Genomic DNA, 7924 nt, shown 5'->3' on the forward strand with positions numbered 1-7924 from the left:
AATGCATGCGCATCATGTGCAGCTGCTTTTTTATTTTTACCTCTTAACTGTAAAAGAGAGAGACTTTTCAGGACGTGGCTGCTTTTGCCCTTTTTTCAGGTTTGCATGCACCAAAGTTGAAATGTTTCCATTTGCTATATTGTCCTGAGACCCCACATGATAAAGTGATGCAGGGGGCATCAGAAAGCCGTGTACCATCATCTTTGACGTATAATGCATCATTATTTGCTCAAATTGTTGGAATTTTTATAGATTTCAGCTTGGACGTACGTGATCATATACAAGTATCATGTACGTATCTTAATTAGCATGTTGATCGATGCAATATTTATGCAGGATCTACATTCATTTTAGTTCTTTTATCCTTTTACTTCTGGTGTAATTATCGCATTCATTAATCAGAATAAAGAGAATGTTATCAGTGTCTATTATGAGGATCAAGACCTTCTGAAGTTTCTTGTTCGGATTTGAAGATCTCAATTAAGTGTTTGAAATACATAGACACACAAAGTGTGCCACACAACGTCTCTCTTATATATGTGTTTAGAATTCTAATTTCAAAGTTCCCAATTAGATTGTGAAATGAGAATCTACCCCAAACACATGATGATATATATATACTGTCTCCCAATTCTCATCATTTACTTCATCATGCATGGTACTTTTCATTGCCATTTGATCATGCTGGCTAGCTAGGGTCTACATTGCCAACTTTTTGACATTTCTTGATCAGCAATTCATCAATGGTGTGTATATATATATATATATATATATATATATATATATTTGCATGGCACCCTCTACTACCAACAGTACTGATTGAGATCAAAGCATATGCATGCACGGATGTAAATCATTTCTTGATCTACTTGAAAAGTGTAATTAATTGGATGTGACATGAGGAGCATGCTAAGATATGGAAATTGGAAAGGAAGAAAAAGAAAGAGATCAGAAAAGAGGAATGATAGCAACCGTCGACAAGCTTTAGCCTTTAGCCAACTTTAGCAAAAAGGGTCATGAAATGATTGTAGTGGCATGCATGAGATCTACTTGGTTTCATTATCGATCACAAGGATCCACATACTGAAAAGGAGTTTTAGGTTATAAACGATGATATTAGGCTTTTGAAAGCCTTAAAAGGTAATATAAATTTTGCACTTTACAAAGGATCACATGCATATATAGATTATGAATAAATGCTTTTGGAGTAATGATTAGGTAATTTCGATGCATAAACATGTGGCCGCCAATATTTCAGAATATAAATACATAATATTATAAGAGAAACGCTTCCCTGCGGTTGGGCTAAAAATCCCACAAAAGCAGCCCCTACATTCAGCCAACTCCACGTAAGAAAATTCACTGTAAAAAAAAAAAAAATATACACTCACCACAGAGAATCACGGTCATATGTAGCGTAGCCTTTTTGTCTTCTCATTTCACCACCCGCCCCTCTCTACCCCTCTCTTGCTCACTGCATCCCTCTGCACTGCCCTCAATCTGCTGGTTCTCCTCCTACTACTACTTCGACATCACTGAGATCGACGGAGTCAACATCAACAAGCTCTACAATGCCGTCCAGCTTTACCTCAGCTCTGGAAATGGATTAAACTAAGTAAATTAACTTTTTTGGTCCATTTTCATGGCTTCCCAGCCACAGATTCTATCAACTTTAATTCGATTTTTTTTTTCAATGCAAAGGTGAAGTTCTGGGTTTGAGTTCGAATCAGTCTTGAGAACTCTACCTAGTAGAACCAAAATAAAATCTAGAAAAATGAAAACCAAACCGAACAGTCTCACCCAAGAAAAATAAAACTAAGCCTGAAAGAAAAGTCTAAAATGAAAAAGAAGGAAAAACAGTGAAAGCCAAAAAAGATAAAATATAAAACTGGAGCCAAAACATCAGAGCAAGGAAAAAAAAAAATCTAAAGAAAAGGCTAATGAAAGAAAATGAACATTGGAAAAAAAGAAGAGAAGACAGAAAATGAGTTTGTCCTTTTCTGGTGTAGTGCTGCTTCAGAATAATTGTGGTGAAAGACCTACATGTTACTATATGATTGGCAGGCTATTATTTGGCTAATAGCAGCCGGACCGGTCCTAAGGATTTCCCATATTATAATTATCTTAATATCATGTAATGTGATCGATTCAAATTGTTTACTCTGAGAATATCTAATAATTTTCCGTATGGCGGCCTACGTGCCAGAAATGGCTTGTGGGGTACAGGGTCCAAAGGCCAGGAATACTTTTGATCAGAACAACCTTTTGTGAGTAGTCAAGATTATGCTGATTCCAGCCCAGGTGATGGGTTTATACATGGTGAGGGGTCATACACTCATGAGTCACCGCTCATTAATGATTCCTTTGGTTGCTCTATAGAGGTACACCTTATTCAATTTGTTCTGAGTTTTTGAACTGATCGAACATGGACCTACCTAAACTTTTTGCCATCCCTTAATATGTTTCTAGCTATTTTCTTCTGCCATAACCCCACAAAAAGGAGACTCTCTCTCTCTCTCTCTCTCTCTCTCTCTCTCTCTCCATCACACACAAAATCAATACAGATTTTTATGCGGGAAAGGACGAGCACCTTGCTCTGTAGACTTTTATGAAAAATAATGGAGTTGCATGCAATTTGCAGACTAGCTTTTGCCATCCAAAAGAAGGCATATATGCATAATGCATGACCTTTTATTGATCTGCATGGAGTATACATATTCGGGAATATGAATGCTAGAGCTGCTAAAGTATTTACAGCATTACTATAAATTTACAAATGGTCATGCATCATGTGTTACCAATTAAAAAATCAAAATCAAAAAATTAAATTAAATTAACAATTATATTTACAGTACTGGTAATGAGTCACGACGTTGGTAAGATTTTTTTACTAAAATTTGTAAAAGTATCGAGTACTGCCAATAGATTACAGACAGCAATTATATATATATATATATATATATATAGATGATCATACTTAAATGCAATAAAATATAGTCTTATAATAAAAATATTATTGTAAAGGTCAAACGTCGTCGTTTACTACTTTCTTCCTTTGTTTGGCTTCTGATTATTATTCATAATTAAGAGAGAGCTTAAACATAGTAAATGGACCACCTCATAGTCTTAAAGTTTGCCAAACTCTGAGAATATTCTCCTTCCATGTCCTTATAGGTGAACCATTGAAGCTAACTGGAAATTACAAGGCCATAATCGTTGCTAAAAGAAAAATTTTTATTCATCGGTAACTAGCTAGTTCTATTAATTGCAACGTCGTAAATAAACTTATTTTCATAATAAATTATCATTTTCGTCACAAATATTCGTAACTAAGTATTACAAATAAGCATTTTTCTTATAAGAGTGTAGTTGAGCAATATGCCCTAAACTAACATATCAATATAAGAATGACAACATAAATTGAAACAAAATAGTTGCACAAATGATGGGGCAAGAAAAATGTCTGTGTAATTGGCCTATCGAGTTAAGTTTTTGGAGTATTATTCATTAGTTTGCAAGAGTTTTCACTGAGACTTTGTGTAACGTTTTAAATAGATCAGAGGCTCAAATCACATTTAAATCTATACTTTAAAATAACTAGTCAATAATATAATTAATTGCAATATCATTAATATAAATACTATTATAAAAAATAAAAATTTCTCACTTTCAAACAATATTATGAAATACTATATTGATATAAAAAAATTTATCAAAATTTTTTCAATTATTTTGCTCGATCGTGTGTGTATATATATATATATATATATATATGTGTGTGTATATGGGTGAATATGCACGTAATATATATATATAGAGTAATCAACTTTGTGAAAACTCCATATAATTGCCAACAAATCTAGCTGGCTGATTATGGTCCTCATTTTCACCAGCAAAGGACAAAGTACCCTTAATCTAGCTAGCTAGCTGAACAATTGGCTAACTTATAAAATTAAGGCATTAGGTTATACAATGAAAGTCATTGTCTGTCTATCTGTCAGTACTTGATCATTATAACGTGGTTGTGGGTGGCCTGTCCATTCCCTTCATATACTCGCATATTGTTTAAAAATAAAAAACTCATTTTCAAGCTAGCTTGCCCTTTCAACACGTGTCAATTTGTAAATATAGTGAGTGCATGAGATTATAAGATTCTCCAACATGCATGCCGATATCTAGGGCGCGCACACACTACAAGAAATTTAATTTTTAAGGACGAAATTTTTTAGGGATGAAATTAATTTCCTCCCTAAAAGTACTTTTCTGAGACGAAATTTTAATTTCGTCTCAAAACATGGAAAACCTTATAAATCCGTTCGAACTAAAACAAATTAGTTCGAACTTGAGATTCTGAGACGAATTAGGTCGTCTTCAAAAATCTATACCGTTCGAACTAATTAAATTTAATTCGAACAGAAAATTAATTAATTCGAATGCAATATTATTTGTTCGAATTAGTATTAACGTGTTCGAACGGTATTATTTAATTGAAAAGATATATTGTTAAAATTGTAAGAATACATATTTTTTCTATTAATTTTTTTATCATTTCCAAAGTAAATAAAAAGTTCTATATATTATATATTATGATTTACAATGAATTAAAATATTTACAAATTCATAAATAATTAATTTTATGTAATTAATTTAAAAATATTTTAGTTAACTAAATATTAATTTAAAGATAGTGTCATTTTTTCAATTATCGTGAACACTAAGTATAATGAGAAGAAATGTGTTATTAACAATAAAGAGGCTAGCAAACACTAAAAATAAAAACTATACTGCATTAATTACATTCCAAAATGAGTTAGACGTTCTATACAACATAAAAAAGTAAAAAAATTACTAACAATATTTATTTATTATATAAATCAAAATCCTCCTGTAAAGTTTGCAAGCGTCCTTCTAGGTCCTTAAGCTTCTCCATCATGGGCTGAATGAAGTCCCTCAATAAAATGTCGCGGTGGTCCGCCAATATAGCTCGTACCTCATCTGGAGTAGCCCCAGCAGGGTGTCTCTCAATAGGGGCAGCAGCAGTAGAAACTGGATCAATAGGCGAAGGCTGATCCTGTAGGACTGGACGAGTCTTCGACAAGTGACCCTTGCTCTTACTGAATGTGATCTTGTTAACGGGCCCCATCTGTGGCGACCTCCGCTCAGTCAAAGTCACTGTAACCCCTGAATGGAGTAAGAGGTTAGATATCAAAAGCGCAAATGGTAGACTACCTCCACCCGAATAGCGTGACTCTGTGCGAATGCGGAGGAAGAAATATAATGCCAGATCAATCAGCTCCCCCCATGCTAACCGTAACAAAAATCTGGCCCGCTCGATCCCGAAATCAGTCTTGTGTTTTTTCGGATCAATGTTATACCCAACAATCAAATTAAGCATTCTGAAAAATGCTATACAGTCAGCCTGTTGGATCACTTTACTGCCATCATATGGAGGAGCCTTAGGGTCTCGCACTAGGTTACGAACCTGATCGTCTGTGAGACCATCATCAGGTACCTCATCACCGCTCTCGCTATCATCCGAGCTAGCATCCAGCTCTGCGGTCTGTACATCCGGCACTAGCGATGAGGATGCGACTTTTGTGTCCTCTCCAGATGGTGCAGTCGCTGATCTCGCTGCTGCTCTCGCTACTGCTGCTGCAGGATAGGCACCGGGCTCTCGCCGTAAATCTAGAAACTCAGCAATAACGCGGGGAGAGAATATAATACTCACTCCCCGGACTACTAAGTTATAGCATAGAGCATCACCAGACTGCTCACCCATGACACGGTAAAACTCACCGACCATCTCAGGATATGCTGTGCCCCTCTGTCGACAGATCGGGGTCCATCCACGATCGGTGATGATGTCATGTATGCTCCGCCCCTCTTAAGTGAGGTCACGGAAGTCACCTAGAATGATCTCCCGCTCAACTAGTATAGGCCTGACGGCTGGCTGAGAAGGAGATGCGGAGGTACTTTCTACTGTCTGGGGTCTGGAACGTTTTCTTCCACTGCTGCTTACCATTAGTATACTGTTGATGTATAAAAGATATATGTGATCTAATTAAATTGAATTAGAGGAATGATGATGTTGTGCTATCATGGTTGACAACTGCTTATTCGAATGACCTTTAATTCCATTCGAATTAAATTATATTCATTCGAATGAAATTAAAGGCCATTCGAATGAACATAAAATTAATTCGAATGACCTCAGATAACTCCATTCGAATTAGCCTAAAATCCATTCGAATAAAATTATATCCCATTCGAATGAACATAAATTTAATTCGAATGGACTTGACTTCAATTCGAATGGAATTTATATTTATTCGAACGGACCTGAGCCAAACAGACATGGCTGAGTTGACTCAGAACCAAACCGACACATTCATTTTTATGAAGGAATCCAATATTTTAATCGGTAGAAATGATTTAGGAGTAAATCCCTATCATTTCTACCGATTATAGTTGTGTCATTTGCCCCCAAAACAACAAAATGGGGCCGGATTGATTCAAAATCTGACCCCCCCAAAAGTAACTAAAAAACTAATAAAAATAAAGCACATTTAACCCATACCTCTTGTTCTAGGAGATTTGAGGAGTTGGTGGCGGCGTTGTGGCTGCTAACGGCGGAGGAATCGAAGAGTTCGAATGAGAGGAGGCACGAAATGAATGGAGAAGAAACTGGTTCGCGGCTTAAAAAACCCGATTTCGTTCGAACGGAAGTATAATTAGTTTGAATTAAAAGGGTATAAGTTCGAATTAGAAGGGTATAAGTTCGGATGAATTATATAATAGTTCATAAAAAAAATATATATATATATATATATATATATATAAGTACAAGAGGTAAAACAATTGAGAAGTATTAGTAATAATAGTATATAATACAGAGTATACTAGTACTAATAAAAAATTTAGTTCCAAGTATATATAATAATATATATTAGATAATTATATATCGATAGTATAGAGTTTTATACTAGTTACTTATATATATTGTAAGTATCTAGTATATATATATGTAATAGTATATATATTATGGATTAGATGAGTATAAAATAGTATTGTCTAAAGCATTGCATTATAAAGTAAATATAGTAAGTATATAGTAAAACATTGCATTAATTATATGTATAAAAAACATATTTCTAATATATTTAGTTTGTATATTAATAATAAACCAAGTACTTGGACTATATTATAAAGTATTACAGTATTATTAGTTTTCATATTTTGATGGTATCTATGCTTTAATATCACTTAGTATTATACTATTAGTGATACTTAGTATTATACTTATAGTGATATTAACTTATAAGTATAACACTATTAGTGATTGTAAATAAAATATTATACTATTTTAAATACATAATATTATAGATTGATAAGAAACTTAGTATTATGATATTAGTGACACTTAGTATTATATAGTCTATATAATTTTTACATATACACATAATAATATTGGGTGTATTATGTGTATAGTTATATATTTATCTAATTATCTGTTCGAACTAATATAATGTTAGTTTGAATAGAGATAATTCATGTTCGAACGAATTTTTTTTGTTTGGAGGGAAAATTCGCGCCAAGTTATCAGTATATGCTGAAGAATATTCCTTTTTCTGTTCGAACTGGAAAAATATTAATTCGAACGGGAAAAAATTGTGGGAAAAATTAGCGGTATTTGGATTTTCGCGTTCGAACTGATTAAAATTTAGTGCGAACTGAAATCCACATATTATTAATCCGATCCTTTCACTTCATTTTCACTCGGATTGAAGATTCATAAAAGGAGAGAGAGCGTGGCAGAGGCTGTGAGAGAGTATTGTGGAGAGAGAGAGCTTGAAAGCGTTGAGAGAGAAGAGATTCTTGAGAGAGAAAGGAGAAGGACAAGAGGTAAGTTGTGTTTTTTTGTATT

The sequence above is a fragment of the Carya illinoinensis genome, chromosome 15 (assembly GCF_018687715.1).
Source record: "Carya illinoinensis cultivar Pawnee chromosome 15, C.illinoinensisPawnee_v1, whole genome shotgun sequence".
Classification (NCBI taxonomy): domain Eukaryota; kingdom Viridiplantae; phylum Streptophyta; class Magnoliopsida; order Fagales; family Juglandaceae; genus Carya; species Carya illinoinensis.